Consider the following 20931-nt stretch of genomic DNA (forward strand, 5'->3'; position numbering starts at 1 on the left):
ATTCGGTCCTCACATCCACCCAGTTTTGAGTCTTCCGTTAAATGTTTCTTAAATTCAACTGTCTCCTTAAGTCGTATCCTATCGTATACATGTCGATGATTCAGGTACCTCATGAAATCATAAGATGCCAAAAGAGAGAAGGACCATGTTCTGTGGGACCCTTCTTTTCCTTAGAAATGCTTCTAAGGGGGAGGTTAGGGAAGGGTAATGATAGAACATTACCCAGATCAGTTCACTGTTAAGATATTTTGGGTACAGTTGACCCTCCAACAACGTGGGTTTGAGTTGCATGGGTTCACTTACATGCAGACTTTTGTCGATAAATACAGTACAGTGTTGTAAATGTATTTTCTCTGCCTTAGGAGTTTCTTAATCAGGTTTTTTTCCCCTCTGGCTTCCTTTGTTGTAAGAATACGGTATATAATACACATAACACAAAATATGTGTTAATCGGCTGTGTACATTATTGGTAAGGCTTCCGCTCAGCAGTAGGCTGTGAGTAGTTAAGTTTCTGGAAAGTCAGGGCTTGTACATGGATTTTCAACTGCACGCAGGTGGGTGGTCAGTGCCCTGAACCCCTGTGTTGGGTCAGTTGTACTGTGTTTTGCTCAAGATTTTCTTTGAAAAGCAAATTCCAGTGTAGAAAAAATAAAAGTTGAACACACTGATGCATTCTGACCTCTTTGTTTTAGAGTGAAGTCAAATGAAGCCCAGCCAGGGGTTTGGCTTGGGTGGCTCCTTGAGGACCCAGTAACCACTGAACTGGTATGTCTTCCTCCATACCACAAAGAGCAGGTGGTCTTTGTGTCCCTAGCTGGAGCCTCTGTGCCCACTGTCCTTTGTCCTGACCCTTTTCATGCCTGAGCCCCTGAGAATCAGGATTGTTGGAAACAGCTCAGGACACAATACGAAGTTTTTAAATATATTGACTTTCCTTTGCTTTCCTCTTCTGCATCCCCGTTTTTGTTCTACCAGGCGGACACTCAGTCTGGATCCCCTACCCTCCTCAAAGCCTGCTCTCTATTTGACTCTCTCATCCCTCACTGCCCAATACCTTCCACCAGCCCCTCGTCTGTACTGGATCCCCCTTTGTGGGACGAAAGGCGTCATGCCCTCATGATGTAATGACCTCCTGGGATACATGAGTGAAAGGGGATGGTGAGGACGTTCCCTGGATCCTAAAATCGCTCCCTTTTGGAGACTGCAGACTCTTCCTGTGCTGTCAATGTCAGGCTGGGTTCTTTCCTCGATGGAATTTGCATAGGATTTCTTTGTAAAGCCCAGCAATTAAAACGCCTATGAATATGATATTATAGCGAATACATTTGTCATTCATCCGTTTGGAATTTAATTGAAGGGAAAGATCTGGACCCAGCACGATGAACTTGGCCTGTGACTCAAACCTCTACCCGTCCTGTTCCCGTCCATTTCTCCTTGTTCTGTTCTGCTGCTTTGTTTTTTCTTTTCCTTTCTTTTTTGTTTTAAAGTTCTCACTGACCTGTAGCCTGCCATAGAATTTACTTACTTATTAGGAGTGTTGGTTTTCGTCGACCTTGCCCTCAGTAGATTGCCCTTTACGGGGCCCCGATCTTTGCTGTTTTCACCTTTGTGTTCCATGCATGTAGAACCATGCTTAACACATGGCCCGGTAGGTGTCTCTTAGGTTAATGCTTGAATGTCTGTTAGGAATCTGTGATAACTCGTTCCAGGTACCTATCTGCAAAGGAAGTGAGCTGATGGAAGCCCTGCCTTGAAAAAGTTAACCTTTTTTTTTTGTTTTTAATTTTATTTTTATGATAAGAGAGATTTGAATGTCTCTATACGCTGTTAGAAGGAAGCCGGTGAAGGGTGAGACATCACCAAGAGAGGGGAGAACCAGATGATGGGGGGGGGGGGGGGAAACACTGCCCCTATGTGACCAGGCACATAGGTAGAGGACTTATGGGGACAGGAGGGACTCCCGGATTGATTGCCACTACCTGCTGTGTTCTGGGGGAAACAGAGGCTGTGACAGCAGAATTCAGGGCTAAGGCTTGCTAAGACGTTGGTCTCCCCACGTTTGCAAAAGTATTTGCTTTGCAGTGACTTGGACCTTGCAAAGGGCAGCGTGGGGGGCTCTGCCGGGCTCCGTGGAGATGGTGGTCCTGTGTGGCTGGCCCCAGCCATGAAGGGGGCAGGGGGTGTGTTGGCTTCCACCCCAAAGCACAGCCCAGGACACCAAAGCCGGCTGTACCACCATCCCAGGGGCCGGTGGGTCCTACTCTGCACGCTCCCCAGGAACAGGCTAGAGTGAACGGCCCATGGAGTCTGCTCCCAGTCCTGGCTTCCCTATGGTTCAGCTCCTGGCTGTTCTCTGTACGTCTTCATGAGCACTTCAGATGGATCGAGGCATGGATGCCACCCTCCTGTGCACTTACATGCCGCTTACTGTATACCCAGGCATATCCAGCATCCACGCTGGAGGTGTGGGATTGTTTATGCCGTATTCCCGTAGATTACGTTGTCCTGCCAGTTGTGAGCTGACTCCACAGAAGCCTTGGTTTTCTGCCAGTTCTCTTTTTTTATGTTTATTTATTTTTGAGAGAGAGAGAGAGACAGAGTGCGAGTCTGGGGGGGGGGGGGCAGAGAGAGAGGGAGACACAGGATCCAGAGGAGGCTCCAGGCTCCGAGCTGTCAGCCCAGAGCCCGACGCGGGGCTCGAACTCACGAACCGCGAGATCATGGCCTGAGCCGAAGTCGGACGCTTAACCGACTCAGCCACCCAGGTGCCCCCCCACCAATTCTTTTTTTTAAGTTTATTTATTTATTTTGAGAGAGAAAAAAAAGCACGAGTGGGGGAGGGGCAGAGAGAGAGGGAGAGAGAGAATCCCAGACGGGCCCCGTGCTGTCAGCACAGAGCCCAATGCAGGGCTCAGTCCCACGAACTGTGAGAGCATGACCTGAGTAGAAGTCGGACACTTAACCCACCGAGCCACCCAGGCGCCCTGGTTTTCTGCCGATCCTTAAACCAGGAGTCGAGTGCTGTTGGTGCCATAAAGACCAAGACCTGGGTTCAAGGTCCACGTAGTTACTGTCTATGTGGTACTCTGTGGCTCTCAGGGTGTGGTCCCCGACAAGCAACATCGACCTCATCTGGGGACTTGTTACAGATGCAGATTACCAGGCCCCATTTCGCACCCGCCGAATCAGACACCCTGAGGTGTGGCTCAGCAACCTGCCTGGCGACAAACCATCCAGGTGATTCTGTTACACACCCAAGTTTGAGAGCCGCTGGTCTACATCACGGCCTCAGCCAGCTTCCTGGTTAAACACATGCCTTTTCTCGGAAAGTAGCTCGGGTGAGGGTCCACACCTTTCAAGGCTGGGTGCCCCTCGTGGCCACTGCAGGCCCTCAGGGCGCCCTTCCCCCTCCCCTCACCCCCAGCCCACCTGAGCTGTCAGCACCTTAAGTCGTCCTTAACTTCAAGGGCAGGTGTCTGGACCAGGTGACTATAAGGTTCTTGAGGACAGGGCTCCCTTTTACATGAGGTCATCGATGTAATCTATTTTACAAACTCTGTTCATATTCTTGCATTTTGTGCTATTTCATGCTGTTAAGAACACAAATTAGATGACAAAAAGGGGCACCTGGGTGGCTCCGTTGGTTGAGCATCTGACTCTTGGTTTCAGCTCAGGTCATGATCTCATGAATCAGGAGCCCCACGTTGGGCTCTGCACTGACAGCTTGGAGCCTGCTTGGGATTCTGTCTCTCCCTCTCTCTCTCCCTGCCCCTCCCCGGCTTGCACTATGGCATTCTCTCTCTCTGTCTCTCTCTCTCAAAATAAATAAACATTTAAAACAAACGAATTAGGTGAATAATACATACATTGTTAAGAAAGCCATCCCCACTGCTTGAAAAAAAATCAGAGCTTTGTTGAATATACACACACCTGTATGGAATTTTCGTTTGGTGCCCACATACAGTTATACACATTGACCTGTAAGACATGACACATCTCGTGCTTTAGTTAAGTAGGAAAATTTTAATACGAGCACGCTGTCTTTCTTTGTGATTTTTTTTTTCACCAAGAAATAGGTCCCCCTGCAATCTTTCGAACTGTTCTTTGAAATTTTTGTTGTTGCCTTTTCATTCCATCCTAAGTGAGTAAGGATGAATCACGAGAGTCGGCATGCAAAGTCTCACTGTGGTTCAGGGAAAGATACTAGCAGGGTTGACTCCGGGGCCGTTGCTGAGGTAGAAGGCAGCTTGCCTGTGACCAAAACGATCGGTGCAGGGAAGGGGTGGGGGTGGGGGGAAGCTCTTCAGGACTGAGAGAACAAATGAGATGAGAAATTGAAAGGTTTCATCTTGTTCCGAGTAACATTAATCAGAAACTATTAACAAGGCATATTATAGCAACATGTCTAAATGGTAAGAGCAAAGAAATTCTCCAAGGAGAGAAGACTGCTTAGATTCCTTTTAAGTGGTGTAAAAAATCAGATGGCTTCAGATTTCTCCAGTATGTCTGACTTCTCTGGGAAGAGAAGGCACTGTCTTATTCTGAAGCCTCGTAAAAAAGAGTGACACCCAAGTTTACTGAATCTTGTTGGGCACAGCCGTCCCTAAAGGGAGACAATAGAAAGACATGATCAGATCCTCTGGCTCTTGGAAAACATCTTGCCTTGGTCAGGAAGCTCAAGAAGTAGATACAAGGCAGAGTTCCTGTGTGTGTGTGTGTGTGTGTGTGTGTGTGTGTGTGTGTGTGTGTGTTGTTGGCAAGTATTTGCCAATTTGTGGCAAGTATCCTTGCCTGCTTCGGATTCTGTGTCTCCCTCTCTCTCTCTGCTCCTCCCCCGCTTATGTTCCCTCCCTCTCTCTCTCTCTCTGTCTCTCTTTCTCTCTCCCTCTTTCTCCTTCTCTCTCTCTCTCAAAAAATAAATAAACATTTAAAAAATACTGTACTGTATACTTAAGTATTTGCTAAGATCTAGAGGGTGTGGGGAGGCACAGCTGGGATCATCTTCTTACCTGGCTCAGTCCAGCCTAGAACCTTCCCTGTGGTTCAGCTTTTGCAGGAGGCTCCACAACGGTCGCAGCTGAGATTCAGACCCATCACGATGAGTGATGGCAAAGGATGGATGTATTTTCATTTGCTTAGAGTCACGATAACGTTCTTAAACAGCAGAGTTTGACTTGGCCGCCACAGTCGCCGGTGGCAGAGTACGTAATGGCCCCGGGCCACACCGTTTTCCTAAGGAGTTTGGATGCCATTGTCATGACCCAAAGGGCCCGAGGTTGGCAGCCCCGCCATCTTGCCCAGTCCAGTCCGCTTGAACTCAAGACACTGAAGACCTGCCTCGTCACCCATTTGGACCTCCCGGGCTCAAGTCTGCTGTATCTATTAAATGTTGTGATTTGGGTAATGGTCACTCCTGGGGGAACCAGACCATTGGTTCTATTTAGTTTTCCTGATCCTTAGAGTGTATGAATCTATTCCCCCTTCCCCACTGGCGTTGGTCATGTCTGGCCATGCGAATGACTTCGTAGTGCAGGATTGGAGGGTGTCTGCGATAAAATTCAGTAACTACCAGTGTGATCAGTGTGAAAAGACAGGCTGGGAGGACGCTATGGGAGAATCTAGCAAGGGAATATAACTTAGTCTAGGGATTGGGAAGAGCTTGCCTAAGGGAGTGATATTTAAGACTTTAAAACTAAGGTGAATTGAAATAGGCAAAGAAGGCGTGGGTGTGTAGTGTGGGAGAAAGAATGTTCGAGGGAGTTTCAGTTAGACGAGATGCGCAAGTCCTAGAGAGCCACTGCACAGTATAATGCCTATGGTTAATACTCTGTTGTATACTGGGGAGCTTGGGTGGCTCAGTCAGTTAAGCATCCGACTTCGGCTCAGGTCATGATCTCGTGCTCTGTGAGTTCGAGCCCCACGTCGGGCTCTGTGCCGACAGCTCAGAGCCTGGAGCCTGCTTCGGATTCTGTGTCTCCCTCTCTCTCTCTGCTCCTCCCCCACTTATATTCCCTCTCTCTCTCTCTCCCTCTTTCTCCTCTCTCTCTCAAAAAATAAATAAACATTGACAAAATGCTGTACTGTATACTTAAGTATTTGCTAAGAGGGTATACCTTGTGGTTTTTAAATTTAATTAGCTTATTTTATTAAGATAGACTTGACCTATGTCACTGTATACATTTAAGTCGTACAGTATGATAGTTTGAATTATGTATTTTGTGACACGATTACTGCACTAAATTTAGTTAGCATCCACCATCTCATATAGGTACAATAAAAAGAGAAAGCAAAAAAAAAAAAAGTTCCTCATGTTGAGAGCTCTTAGGATTTACTCCCTGAACTAACAACTTTCATATAAATCCTAGAAGTGTTGACTATAGTCATCGTGCTGTACTTGTTACGTCCCTAGTACATATTTATCTTATAATTGGACGCAGCTTTATTTTTAATATCTTTTTTTAATGAGAGAGAGAGAGAGAGAGAGAGCATGAGCAGGGGAGGTGCAGAGAGAAGGGGAGACACAGAATCTGAAGCAGGCTCCAGGCTCCGAGCTGTCAGCACACATTTCTGATGCGGGGCTTGAACTCATGGACCTTGAGACATGACCTGAGCCAAAGTCGGTTGCTCCATGCACTGAGCCACCCAGGCGCCCCAATACTTATCGTATAATTGGAAGTTTGTACCTTTTGACCACCTTTCCCCCTCACCCCTTCCCCTACCTCTAGTAACCACAAATCTGATCTCTTTTTCTAAGAGTTTGTTTGCTTGTTTGTTTGTTCTTAGATTTTGCATATAAATGAGATCATGCAGTCTTTGTCTGACTTATGTTATGTAGCATAATGCCCTCAAGGTCCATCCATGTTGACACAAATGGCAGGATTTCCACGTTGTTTTTTTTTTAATGGCTGAATAATATTCCATATATATATATATATCTCAACTTCTTTATTCATTTATCTGGTGATGAATACTTAGGTTGTTTCCACGTCTTGGCTGTGGTAAGTAATGCTGCTATGACCATGAGGGTTCATGTATCTCTTGAAGTTCGTGTTTTCATTCCATTTGGATACATTCCCCAAAGTGGAATTGCCGGATCATATGGTCATTCTGTTCTTCATTTCTTTGAGGATCCTCCATACTGTTTTCCATAGTGGCTGCACCAATTTACCTTCCTACCAGGAGTGCACAGGGGTTCCCTTTTCACCACATCCTCTCCAACTCTTGCTATCTCTTGTCTTTTTGATGATGACCATTCTCACAGGCAGGAGGTGATAGCTCATTGCGGTTTGATTTGCATTTCTCGAACGACGGGTGATGTTGATCATCCTTTCATGCACCTGTTGGCCTTTCGTGTATCTTCTTTGGAAAAATGTCTGTTCGGGCCTTTTGCCATTTATTGATGTATTTTTTTGTTATTGAATTGTGGGAGTTCTTTATAAATTTGGATATTAACCCCTTATCATATATGTAGTTTGCAAATACTTCCATAGGTTGTCTTTTCACTTTGTTGATTGTTTATTTTGCTGTGCAGAAGCTTTTTGGTTTAACGTAGCCCCACTTTATTTTCTGTTGTGTCCCTTGTGCTATAAGTGTCAAATCCAAAATATCATTACCAAGACCCGTGTCAGAGAGCTTTTCTTCTGTTTTCTTCTAGAAGTTTCATGGTTCTGAGGCTTACATCTTCAGTTAATTTTTGTGAAAGGTGTAAGCCAGGTGGCTAGTTCCATTTTATGACATGTGAATATCTAACTTTCCCAGCACCATTTATTTAAAGAGATGACCTTTTCTCTTTTGAGTATTCTCGGCTCCCTTGTCAAATATTAGGTGATTATATATGTTGGGGTTTACTTCCGGGCTCTCGATCTTTTCCATGATCTGTCTGTTTCATGCCAGCATCACACTGTTTTGACTGCTATAGTTTTATAGCATAGCTTGAAGTCAGGAAATGTGATGCTTTCTCTCTGAACTTTTTTCTCAGGATTGTTTGGGCTGTTTGCGGTCTTTGGTTCCATATAAATTTTAGTATGATTTTTTTCTACTTCTGCAAAAAATGCCATTGGAGTCTTGATAGGGATTGCATTGACTCTATAGATGGCTTTTGGCCGTAAGAACATTTTTTTTAATGTTTATTAATTTTTGAGAGAGACAGAGAGAGAGAGAGAACAAGTGGGGGAGGGGCAGAGAGAGAGAGAGAGAGAGAAAGAGAATGCAAAGCAGGCTCCAGGCTCTGAGCTGTCAGCACAGAGCCTGGCACAGGGCTCGAACCCACAAACCATGAGATCATGACCTGAACTGAAGACAGACACTTAACCAACTGAGCCACCCAGGTGCCCCTGGTAGTATGAACAATTTAACAATATTAATTCTTTCAATCCATCAATGGGGGCTATATCTTCATTTATTTGTGTCTTCATTGATTTCTTTCCTCAGCGTCTTAAAGTTTTCAGAGTAGAGATCTTTCACCACCTTGGTTAAGTTTATTCCTAAGTATTTTATTGCTTTTGATGCTATTGCAAATGGGATTGTTTACTTTCTATTTTTTGGATTTCATTGTTAGTGTATAGAAATTCTACTCATTCTTTCCTGTTAATTCTGTATCCTAGAACTTTACTGAATTGATTGATTAGATCTAACATTTTTTTTTTTTTGGTGGAGTCTTTAGTTTTTTCTATACATAAAATCGTGTCATCTGCAAACAGAGAAACTTTCACTACCTCCTTTCCAATTTTGATGCCTTGTATTTCTTTTTCTTGACCGATGGCTTTTGCAGGGACTTTCAGTGGTTGAATGGGAGAGGTGAGACTGAGCACACTTGTCTTGTTTCTGCCCTTAGAAGAAAAGATTTCAACCTTTCACTATTGGGTATGATATTAGCTGTGGGCTTATTATATATGGGCTTTATTATGTTGAGACACGGTTCTTCTGTACCTAATGTGTTTAGAATTTTTACCATGAACAGCATTTGGTCAGATACTTTTTCTGCATCTGTTGATGATCGTATGATTTAAGTGTTCTTTTTTTTTTACCTTGTGTACTTTATTTTTATCTTTTAAATGTTTATTTACTTTGAGAGAGCACAGAGCTCAACACGGGAGGCTCGATCCCATGAACTGTGATTTTGACTTGAGTCGAAATGAGGAGTTGGACACCTAACTGACTGAGCCCACCAGGTGCCCCAAGGATTCTTCTATTTTAAGTTTATTTATTTTGAGAGAGAGGGAGTACACCTGTGCCTGAGTTGGGGCGGGGCAGAGAGAGAGGGAGAGAGAGAATCTCAAGCAGGCTTCTCACTGTCAGCACAGAGCCTGATGCGGGGCTCGATCCCGTGAACCGTGAGATCATGACCTGAGCCAAAATCAAGAGTCGGGTGCTCAACCGACTGAGCCACGCAGGTGCCCCTGATTTAAGTGTTCTTATCACAAAATAATAACCATGATACTAACAGTAAGAAGAATTAATAATAGTAATTAATTAGTAATAATTAAGAATGTGGCAGGAAATTTTGGAGGTGATATGTTTCTAGCATAGGTTGTGGTGATGGTTCCACAGGTATATACATATCTTCAGACTCATCAAGTTGTATACATTAAATGTGTACAGCTTTTTATATGTCAGCCATACCTCAATAAAGTGACTTAACAGAGAGAAATGATATTTTAGTTAGAGTAGTATGTGCAAAGGTTTGGAATCCTGAGAGGGAAATACTCTTGTAAGTAAGAATTTGGCTTTTCTTTAAGGACCAGTGTGAACATTTTGAAAAAAAAAATGTTTTTGAAAAATAAAAAAGATATATATACATACACATACACACACGTGTGTGTGTGTGTGTGTGTGTGTGTGTGTGTGTGTGGTCCCACGTACCCATCACTCAGCTCCTTTGAAGAGATTTAAAGGAAGTGAGATCATCCAACTATTTTTTTTTTTTTTTTTTGGGACAGAGAGAGACAGAGCATGAACGGGGAAGGGGCAGAGAGAGAGGGAGACACAGAATCGGAAACAGGCTCCAGGCTCTGAGCCATCAGCCCAGAGCCTGACGCGGGGCTTGAACTCACGGACCGCGAGATCATGACCTGGCTGAAGTCGGACGCTTAACCGACTGCGCCACCCAGGCGCCCCTATTTTTTTTTTAAACATTTATTTATTTTTGAGATAGACAGAGCATGAACGGGGGAGGGTCAGAAAGACAGAGGGAGACACAGAATCCGAAACAGGCTCCAGGCTCCGAGCTGTCAGCACAGAGCCCGACGCGGGGCTCGAACTCACGAACCGCGAGATCATGACCTGAGCCAAAGCCGGACGCTTAACCGACTGAGCCACCCAGGCGCCCCCAACTATTTTTTTTTTTAATAAAAGATCATTACGACTGCCGTGTGGAAAATGGATTGTAAACCTGAGTTAGATTCAGAGGAAGAAAGCCTCAGTGCGGGAGCTTGGACTATGGTTGGTTGGAGCAGTGGGAGAGAAATGGGCAGACTCAGAAAGTAGAAGAGACAGCGTATGAGGAGGGCTGAGTATCTGAAGGAAATGGCGGAAAGTGTGGGGGCGGGGCTGACTCCCACGTTACTAGCTTGAGCAACCAGGAAATGCCCTTGCTACTCTGACATAAGGAACACCACCGGAGGAGGTTTGGGAGAAGCAGAAAGGCAGTGTGTTCTGTTCGGTTTCTGAAACACTCGAGTTCATCCAGCAGGTTGTTGGCTATGTAGGGATCACGCCAAGGAAGAGAGGCCTAGGCCTGAGTGGGGCAGGGGGGGCGTTGCCTGGGCATCTTCGGTCCAGGGATCACATTCGAAGCCGCTAGAAGGAAGAGGTTGTATAGAGAAAGACAAGAAAGGATAGGACAGAAGTCCAGAAAAAAAAAAATCAACATTTAAGGCGTGAAAGAAGCAGCTAGAAAGGAGACTAAGAAGGGGGCACAGAATAGGAGAGAAGCCGGGAGAGTGAGCTCGTGGCAGGCGAGAGAAGGCCACCTGTAAGCACCCAGAGTTGGTCCTAGGGACAGGAGGCATGGGGAGGAGGCGGGGAGCTGAGCACCACTGGGGAGGTATAACAGCACCTGGTGGGTGGCCGAACCTTAGGAATGAATGAGAGGCGAGCGTGAAGGAGGCTTCCCGGCTTTCCCGGCACCTGGGCGGATTCACGTCGTGAACACTGGCACAGAGGAAGGTCCGCGGGTGGAGACTCGAGGAGTTCCATTTTAAAAACGTTGGGGGTTTAAAAACGCAGCGGCCTGTGACCCGGTAGTGAGATGTCAAAGGGAACGCGGGAGTAGGATGGGGTCCCAGCCAAGAGTGTGAGTTGGTTGGCGGGGGGTACGTTCCAGCACAAGTGTGGGGTGTTCACTGTGGCCCTCGGGGTCTGTGAGGTGCTTTAGGCGTGGGCTGACCTACAGGAGCTGGGGCAGGGTGACTCCTTTTGTGGTTTGAGCCAGTGGCTTATCGAAGAGTTAGGAGAATAGTGTGTTACTATTGTTGTTTTTATTGAAATGTAATTAACATGCAGTGTCCTATTAATTTCAGGTGTATCGTGTAATGATTCAACAATTTCCATACATTACTCAGGGCTCATCACGATGAGTGTGTTCTTGGCCCCCTTTCTCTATTTCGCCCATCCCCCTGCCCACCTCCCCTCTGGGCAGCCACCAGTTTGTTCTCTATATTTAAGAGTCTGTTATTCTGTTTGTCTCTTTTTTTATTTTTTAAAAATATTTATTTATTTGTTTGTTCATTCATTCATTCATTTAGAGAGCGAGCACACACACACATGTGCATGGGCAAGAAGGGGAAGGGGAGAGAGAGAGAGAGAGAGGGAGAGAGAGAATCCCAAGCAGCCTCCATGCTGTCAGCACAGAGCCCAGTGAGAGGCTCGAATTCATGTGCCGTGAGATCATGACCTGAGCCGAAACTAAGTTAGTCACTTAGCTGAGCCACCCAGGTGCCCCTGTCTCTTTTTTATTTTGTTTGTTTTGTTTCTTAAATTCTGCATGCGCGTGAAATCCCACAGTGTTTGTCTTTCTCTGACTGAATTCACTTAGCATTATGCCCTCTTGTAATGGCATAATATTACACATGGCTGTAAATGGCCAGAACCTACTGGATGGGAGAAGGTATTTTCAAACGATACATCCAGTAAGAGGTTAATACCCAAAATGTATAAAGAACTCCTACAAGTCAACACCAAAAAAGCAAATCATCTGATCAAAAAATGGGCAGAGGACCTGAATAGACATTTTTCCAAAGAAGACATTACAGATGGCCAGCAAACACATGGAAAGATTTTTTTAACTGCGTATTTTTGGGAAAAGATTTTAGTTTTTTCAGGATGTTTAGAGTGTTTATATCTCTGCTCCATACTCTAATTTCACCCAAGTACATGAGTTTCCTGGCTCTTCTCCAGTCCCACCATGCTTGTTTCTATGGGACCTCCCAAAAGGAGATGGTGAGGCCCCCACAAACTATCAGAGCAACAGCCAAGGAGCCACCTACCTGTAAAGATTTAAAATCTGCAGTGACACCTTGCTCTTATCACTGCTGGGTGATATTCTCACCATGGGGCAGGATAGCGCTTTAGGGTTAGGGTTAGAGCAGGAGAAAGTTAATTTCAGCAGTTTATGGCATTAGATAGCAGGCTCACTCTGCTATCTCTATTCAAATGTATCACCATCCCCTTAAAGATGAAAAATAAGCTCATATATGTAGAAAGCTGAAAACACACACCCACGTGTACATGCACACACACCTCAAGAGACCTTCCAAAGGACAGCCAGCAATGTGGTGTCGGTTGTAGAAGAAAATGGCCTCCATAGAGTTGCTAAAAATTTTTAACGCTAATTTTGTATGTGCTGGGAATCCCACCGTGAGTGGATGAGGGGGTGTTGATTATTTTGTCTCTTGCTATTTTTCCCCCTCAGAACAAATTGGAGAACGAAGAACTCAGTCATTACATTTTATGTTAATTTCTTTTCTTTTAATTCAAGATTTTATTATGGAAAATTTGAAACATACACAAAAATAGAACAGTCTAATGAATCCAAATGTACTAATCATTTAGTTTCAACAAATATCAACATTTCGCTATGTGTTTTTCAGTTACTGCCCCTCAGCTTTCTGAAAGCAAATCCCCAGACGTCTTGTCATTCAGCTGTAAAAACTTTAGAGTGCATTGCTTAACATAAAAAGAACTTTTTCATCACAGGCTCAACATAAAATTACACTTAGTAAAATTCAATACCCAGGCCATGTTTCTCAAGAATATTTCTCAACATTCTGTAAGATGTCTCTGTCCGCACCCCCCCGCCCACACCCACACCCACACCCACACCCACCCCCCCCACACACACACCCACACACACACACACACACACACACTTACAGTTGCTAGAACATTCCCTACCTTTATTATTCTCATATCACTCATTTGTCGAAGACACCAAGTCCTTTGTCCAGGAAAGTTTTGCACAATCTGGGTTTGGAAGATTGATTCTTCTTATTGCCTTTAATGTGTTCCTTCTGATCACCATTTTCTCTAAGCTGTGCGGTAGTCCCCCCTTAACTGGGGTTTCGCTTTCTGTGGATTCCGTTATTCATGGTCAACTGTGGTCCAGGAACAGGTGACCCTCCTGACTTATCGTCATCAGGAGGTCAGTAGTAGCCGAACGCTATGTCACAGTGCCTACATCGGTCAGCTCACTTCATCTCATCACGTAGGCATCTTACCATCTCACATCTTCGCAAGAAAGAAGGGTGAGTGCCATACGATCAGATATTTTAAGAGAGACCACATTCACATAACTTTTATTACAGTATATTATCATAATTATTAAAGTTATTAGTAGTTCTTCCTGTTAATCTCTCACTGTGCCTAATTTATAAATTAAACTTTATCAAAGGTATGTTTGCATAGAAAAAACCATAGGGGCACCTGGGTGGCTCCGTCAGTTAAGAAGTCCGACTTTGGCTCAGGTCATGATCTCATGGTTTGTGAGTTTGAGCCCCTCATCGGGCTCTATGCTGTCAGCGCAGAGCCTGCTTCAGATCCTGTGTCCCCCTCTGTCTCTGGCCCTCTCCAGCTCATTCTCTCCCCTCCTCTGGCCTCTCTCAAATAAATAAATACATTAAAAAAAAAGAAAAAACCCATAGTATATCTAGGGTTTAGTACTATTTGTAGTTTCAGGGGATCTTGGAATATATCCCCCATGGATAAGGGGGAGCCACTCTAATTAGATCTACAAAGTTTACTACACTTGGCTTCCACCTTCCCTCTCTTCCTTCCACCCTTCCTTCCTCCCTCCCTCTGTTCCACCCCTTCTGCCTTAGCTTCCTCCCTCCCTCCCTTCCTTCCTCCCTTCCTCCCTTCCTTCCTTCCTTCCTTCCTTCCTTCCTTCCTTCCTTCCTTCCCCCCTTTCTTCCTCCCTTCCTACTTTCCTTCCTTCCTGGCAAGAATAGGTGGTGCTGTAAACTTCTATCACATCACATCAGGAAAGATACAATACCTGGTTGTTTCACATTTTGTGATGTTAAGTTTCAGCAGTGGCTTTGTGTATTGTCAACCTAATTCATCCATTATAAAAGTTCCTCATCAACCTTTCACCTAAAGGTTTTAGTAGCCAGTAATGATCATTGCCTAGATCCATTATTTCATTAAGGCCTACAAAATGGTGATTTGTAAATTCTACATTAATTCTGCATTTATAAGCTGTAATTCTATTTAAAAGGAACCTTCCCTCATCAACTATTTGGATACTCAGAAATACAGTTCAAATAGGAAGGGCAGGGTAAATGCTTAATTCGTTCCTTTTATTTAAACATTTTGTAGAATAATGAATTGGTGCCATAGCAACCCCCAAAGATGACCAGTGGGGTCTTTTTCCCCCAGTAATATTATGGACATATATATATATATATACATAATGTGTCTAAATCCATTACAGTCATTATTGATTTGTTTCCCCATTATATACATGTTTTTGTTGAGGTATTATTTAATACAATAAAATACACAAATTTTTAAAAATATTTATTTATTTTTGAGAGAGACAGACAGACAGACAGACAGAGTGTGAGCGGGGAGGGGCAGAGAGAGAGGGAGGCACAGAATACGAAGCAGGCTCCGGGCTCCGAGCTGTCAGCACAGAACCCGACACGGGGGCTCGAACCTACGAACCATGAGATCATGGCCTGAGCCCAAGTTGGAAGCTTAACCAACTGAGCCACCCAAGTGACCCCAAAATACACAGATTTTTAGTCTGCAGTGTGATGAATGTTACAGTTGTATACCTCCCTATAATCACCTCCCAAAACCCGATATCGAACATTCCCATTGCCTGAAAAAGGCCCCCTTTGCCCCTTTCCTATCATTTCCCACCGCTGCCCTACGCGGCATCGTCCAGGCAACCATTTTCTGATTTCTGCGACTTGTTTGTGTCTTGAGAACTTCACATAAAGGGGATCGTATCTTACATACTTTACTCTTTCAGCGCGAGTAAAGTTTTTAACACTCCTCCTCGCCGTTTTATTGGTCAGCAACTCCTTCATTCTTATTGCCGAGAGGTATCTACTGTGTGAATATATGATAAATTTCTTCATTCATTTCCCTCCTATTTTCTGAGGAATAGTGGGTTGGTTTCCAATTTGCATCTGTTATGATAATTCATGCGAAAGTCATTTTTGGACAGATGTTCTGGTTTGTCTTGGGGAGATACCTAGGAATTGAATAGCTAGAATATAGGGAAGATGTATATTTAACTTTTTAAGAAACCACCAAACAGGTCTCCAAAGTGTCATTTACCACTCCCACCAGCCTTGTATGAGAGTTTCGGGGGTGTCACATCTGTATCAGTATTTGGTGGTGTCAGTGTTTATTTTAACAAATCTAGTAGGTTTGAAGCCATACCTCAGTGTGTTTTTAATTTACATTTCCTTCATGGCTGATGACACTGAGCAGCTTTTCTTGTGCTTTTGGGTAATTTGTGTATCTTCTTTTGCCCATTTTTAAAACATTGTGTTATTTTATTGTTTACTTGTAGAGGTTCATTATATGTGTAGTGGATACTAACTTCGTATATACGTACTCTGAATATTTTTCTCCAATCTGTAGTTTGTCTATCCACTTTCTGCTCTGTTTCTTCTAGAAGCTTTCTGGTTCCAGCTTTTACATTTAGGTCTATGAGCCATAAAACCCCTGGAGAAAACCTAAGAGAATATATTGAGGTAGGCAATACTATTTTGGACTGGACACAAAAAGACACTAACAATTTTTTAAGTGACTAATGAGACTTAATCAAAATTTAAGGGACGCCTGTGTGGCACAGTCGGTTAAGCGTCCGACTTCAGCCAGGTCACGATCTCGCGGTCCGTGAGTTTGAGCCCCGCGTCAGGCTCTGGGCTGATGGCTCAGAGCCTGGAGCCTGTTTCCGATTCTGTGTCTCCCTCTCTCTCTGTCCCTCCCCCGTTCATGCTCTGTCTCTCTCTGTCCCAAAAATAAATAAACGTTGAAAAAAAAATTAAAAAAAAAATTTAAAACGTCAGCTAATCAAAGCATACCGTTAAAAATGCGTAAGGGGCGCCTGGGTGGCTTGGTCAGTTAAGTGTCCGACTTCAGCTCAGGTCATGATCTCACGGTCTGTGAGTTCGAGCCCCGCGTCGGGCTCTGTGCTGGCAGCTCGGAGCCTGGAGCCTGTTTTGGATTCTTTGTCTCCCTCTCTCTCTGCCCCTCCCTATCTCTCTCTGTCTCAAAAATAAATAAAAATAAACATTAAAAAAATTTTTTAAAAAAATGCGTAAACAAATCCACACACTGGGGAAAATATTCACAGTGTGTGTACCTGAGAAAGGAATTGTACCCAGATTCTATATGACAAATCTTAAAAATCGTGAGGGAAAATTAGCAAGAGATTTGAACACCCACTTTGCAGAGCTTTCTCAGTTTTGGTCTCATTTTGTATATTTCTCATCCCTGACCTGGAATCAGCCATTTCTACAAGAAGCCCTATTTCCTTCTGATGGGAAACAGTAAGACTTTGGTATCCAACCTATTAGTCAGGGTGCCCATTGCTGTTGGAGTATCACTGTGTTGCCTTTTCAATAAGCAAAGCTAGACAATATTGAGTTTTATAGACTGAGAAATGTAGATCATGAGTTCGTACTAATATTAAGAATTTTTGTTTATTTATTTATTTATTTATTTATTTATTTATTTATTTATTTTGAGAGACATAGAGATAATGCAAGTTGGGGAGGGGCAGAGGGAGAGAGGGAGAGAGAGACCCCAAAAGGGCTGCCAGCGCAGAGCGTGATGCGGGGCTTGAACTCATGAAACAGCGAGACCATGACCTGAGCCAAAACCAACGGTCAAATGTTCAACTGGCTGAGCCATGCAGGCGCCCCTCATGCTCCTATTTCTAATTCAAGTTTATGATTACAGGGTTTTTGCGTCTTTGCTTTTATACTTCTCTTTTACTGAAAGACTTGGTTCCTATTCATGTAATTTCTTATTTGCATGGTTCTACAACTGTATAAATAATGGTTTCGAAATAAGAATGCCAGCTAGCTAGTTAACTGAGTGAAACTCAATACTTCTTTGTGGTTTGTTTTCACATTCTTGGTAAAGGATGTCAGCACTGTATGGCGATGGGCAGTAAAGTTCACTTGCTTTTCTCTTTTAGCCTTGACAAATCAGTTGGTTGGAGTCATTTGACCTAAAGTTTTGGCTTGAAAATTTTGTTTACAGCAACTTTAGGCTCAGAGTCAAATTGACAGAGAGGTACAGAGATTTTCCATATACCCACTGCCCCCACACATACATAGCCTCTCCCATTTCAATATCCCTCACCAGAGTGGTACGTCCGTTACCCTTGACGAACCTACATTGATACATCGTTATTACCCCAAATCTGCTGTTTATATCATCATTTTCTCTTCGTGTACGTTTCGTGGGTTTGGACAAGTGTATAATGACGTGTATCCATCATTTAGCATCATACAGAGTATTTTCGCTGCCCTAAAAATCTTCCGTGCTCTGCCTCTTTATTCCCTTGTCCCCCGGTCCCCCGCAACCACTGATCTTTTTACTGTGTACATAGTTTTGCCTTTTTCAGAATGTCATATAGTTGGAATTGTACATATAGTACATGCAGTTGGAATCGTAGAGTCGGAATTTATTTTCAGAGCTGAATAGAAGTCCATTGTCTGGATGTGCCACAGTTTACTTGTTCAAGAAAGACATCTTGGTGGTTTCCAAGCTTTGACGGTTAAGAATAAAAGCGCTCTAAACACCCCCTGCGAAATTTTGGCAGTCCTGCGTCTAGTCACGGCAGCGTGCACCAAACACAGCGTTCGGGCTGATTTCTCTCCAGCACCCTCTCGGGCTTTCTGGTTCTGGTGCCCGGCAACGCTTACTGCCAGAGGAGGTGCGAGTCGGGACAGCCGCTTCACGTGGATTCATTTTGTTAGTAAATCTGCCCCAGCCCACCTTCCTTGTGGCTGAGCTTATGGATCCAATGAGAAGGGGGGTCTGTCACTGTTATCATCATTATTATTATTGCTAGAGCGTTGGGAAAAAAATTCAAGAACTGCCAGGCATAAAAAGAACACTGAGCCCCTCCCCCCCCAAAGCATCTTCTTGATTGTCAAAGCTAAATTAAATCCTCACGTACGAGAACTATGTCAGAGAGGAGAAATAGCCCGTTCCGGGGTAAAAACAGGGCCCCCGGAGCTCTAAAAGGGGGAACAGAGCATGACTGTCATCAGTGAGTGGAGGGAGGGAACAGAATGGACACCAGGGAGAAAAGCCCACAGGCCTTCTCCGTATCCTTCATCGCGTGGTGCGTGTTTGCACCATAGCTAATCTGTATTCATGGTGCCTGAGAAGATAAGCAAGGGGGTCGTGGACTTGAGAATGGGTGTCCACGAATGTCATTGCATTTACATAGGAGAGGGAAGCACCTAAAAATCATGCCTGCCGTCGATTGGCGTAACACTGGGCCAGACACTGTGCTAGGCACTTTATAAACATCAGGTTGGTCAGTCTTCATGACAGATCTGTGAAGTAGCCATTATCGATTCCGTTTTACAGATGATGCGAGGATGGGCAGAAGCCAACTAATTGGTCTGAGATCTCATAGCTCATAGAGGAATCAGAACTCTACCCCAATCTATCCGACTTCGGAGCTCTTTGTGGCTTTGCTCACCTGTTGCTTGGTGTATTTATTCATCCAGAGCCTCATCCATCCACCCTCTGGGTAGCCGTGAAAGCTGCAGATTATACCCCGATGTCATCATATAGTAGGTGCTCAGAATGTTGTCCGTATACAGTACAGATCAGAGAGTCATTCCGTTTGTAGTCGATACGATGTCCATAATTCCTGTGTAGACACACAAATAGATCCCATGCCCATACATCTATTTCATGTGATACACTATCTCATATATAGAGAAGTGTAGTTATGTAATAAACAAAAATGTGTTTGAAACAGCATGAAATTGGATTTCCTCATCCATAAATTGTGTTATATTTATGTCTAAGTTATAGTTCGAGAAACAGAACCGCGATGTTGATATTTTTATAAATGGTGTCTAATGTATTTCTATTAAGGGGAGATATATTTGCTGTGCTGAAATGTATTATCATAATAGCCAAACCATTTACTCTACCACTGGAAAATGGTGTGGTATTCTGCCGGAGATTCCACTTGCCTGCTCCCAGGCTGCCAGATCTATTGTAAATTATTGTAGGCGTCTGTGAGTTATTTTATAGGAAGCATCCATCTATTTTTACAACTCCGAAAAGTCTGTCACTCTCATTCATCTCCCTGGGAATAAAGCAATAATTTGATTCTCTATAAATGTGAACCTGAATTTACACCATCCTCTCCAGTTGGGACGTCAGTGATGTGGGTGATTTATAGCTCTGTGTCTCTGGGGCAGGGGACTGGAAAGTGGCATCCTGGCCCGGTGTGTTTGTTGCCATTTTCCATTATTTCCGCAGAAAGGGGGGTGGGAATCCACCTGTCCCCATTCGACGTAGGATGTCACTGATTTGTTCCCTGTACCATGTGGGCTCGTTAAATGCCATGGCTCAAGGGACGGTCCTAGGGTCCTGAGCCACTCCATTCAGCTCTGGGTCCCATAGTTGAGTGAGATGTCTGTAAATATACTCAGGGCACCGTGATGTGCTTCCGCCTTGAGAGAGCACCATTGCAAATGCTTACATTTCGAGGCTTCAGCAGGAAAGTGGTCGAATATTTGGGGGCTTTTTAGGGATTTGCTGCCCTGTGGATGGCCTGTTAGGCAGACCCACATTATCCATCTACAAGAGCTTGTCTAGGAAATGTCCCATGTTTCGTCCCTTTTTCCCTTGATAGGATGCCAAGGGGGGGCATCCTTTTGTCAGTTGCTTGGGACCAAGGCTGTTTGGGCCTGAAAATCTGGCTGCTTCCAGGACCAGGAAAGTAGGCAGTGGGAAGAGAGCCTGAATACTCACTAAAATGTTGAGGTAGGGGATGTGAGCAGGAATCAGGGCTGGAGTTTGTAGCCAGAGAACTGGAGTCCCAGAAAGACCAGAGAGAGAGATGATGGATGGGGCAAGCGATGCACAGAGAAATCCTGGAGGACTGCCGGAGGCAGGTGAGATCTGGTGCCCTGGGCGGGCTTTCCCGTGCATTCTACAGTATGGTGCTTGGGTGGGCTGGCTGCACTTAAAGGTCCTCAGGATAAGGCAACTCATCCCTGAGCTGTTGTCCCCACTGAGGAGTCCAGATTCAGGCATGAAAGCCTCTCTGACCTCTCTTGATCATATTCTGACTCTGGAAGGTTTGTGCTGGGGGCTCTCCCTAATTGAAACCATTTTTCCTAGAAGGTCGTTTATCCTAAGTGTGACACGCCAGTCTGGCTCAGCAAGAAAACTTTGCATATGCAAATGGCCTGTATTATTGCG

The 20931-nt window shown here is 44.4% G+C and overlaps 1 protein-coding gene across 5 annotated transcripts in view; it reads left to right on the forward strand.

The window, feature by feature from the left end:
- GALNT17 (polypeptide N-acetylgalactosaminyltransferase 17) overlaps positions 1-20931 on the forward strand; it is a 448562-nt gene that overhangs the window by 333996 nt on the left and 93635 nt on the right. The window lies entirely within an intron of this gene.

Source organism: Felis catus, chromosome E3, assembly GCF_018350175.1.
Source record: "Felis catus isolate Fca126 chromosome E3, F.catus_Fca126_mat1.0, whole genome shotgun sequence".
NCBI lineage: Eukaryota > Metazoa > Chordata > Mammalia > Carnivora > Felidae > Felis > Felis catus.